Below are 893 nucleotides of genomic sequence, written 5' to 3'. Positions count from 1 at the left end.
TGGTTTTATTAACTTTACAGTAGCCACAGAAAACGTTTGTTAAAGTTGGCGTTATTTGTAGTTATAATTACTGAGATTCACATATCTTTATTTTGGGTATGGTTTATTTAATTACTAAACTAACCAGCATCTTTTCACTGATAAAGGTGTCTGTTTTTTTCTACATGAACGCTGAATGATTAAACGTATCCATCCTTGCTCGAAACGGTTAACGTTTATTTTTACACATGGGGAATTTTTACTTACTCTGATAATATAATTTCTCTCGCTGGAAAGGACTTTTGTTACATAATTTCCATATTCATAAGATATATTATTTGCGCTTTGCCTAGGTTTCCCTTTACGTGTACTATAATAATTGTTATGCAACATGGTAGTTTAATTGCTAATAATGCCGCGGAGATACGATAATATAATTTTTCAACGTCCAAATATTGATTTATACACATGAGCTATTGTTTTTTTAACTGTTAACAATGATATATGGTATACCTGTGTTTGATGGAGATATTAACTATTGATATTTTTGTAACTTTACTACATAAAGGACACATTTTTGTTACACAAGTTTATGGTCTTGGACTGATCAATATTACATTATGTACACAAATGTAAACAAGAACATAACTGTCCGCTTAAACACACACGTACATACCACATACATTTTTTTATGTACACATTGATCTTATATGCAAACACCTGTATTCATTATCTGATTATTATAATATGAATGAACTCAGATATGCTGTGCGTGATAGCGTTAAAAATGGTAAAAATAGAATGGATGGAGTTGCAAAGGGGGCGAAACTTGTAATTGTGAAGGACAGCAATGTCATTTTTTTTTCTTCAAGAAATGTTGAAAAGAATTGTAACAATTCTAAGGATAGCAAATT

This window comes from Penaeus monodon, chromosome 29 (assembly GCF_015228065.2).
Source record: "Penaeus monodon isolate SGIC_2016 chromosome 29, NSTDA_Pmon_1, whole genome shotgun sequence".
Taxonomy (NCBI): Eukaryota; Metazoa; Arthropoda; class Malacostraca; order Decapoda; family Penaeidae; genus Penaeus; species Penaeus monodon.
This window is presented reverse-complemented; position numbering follows the sequence as displayed.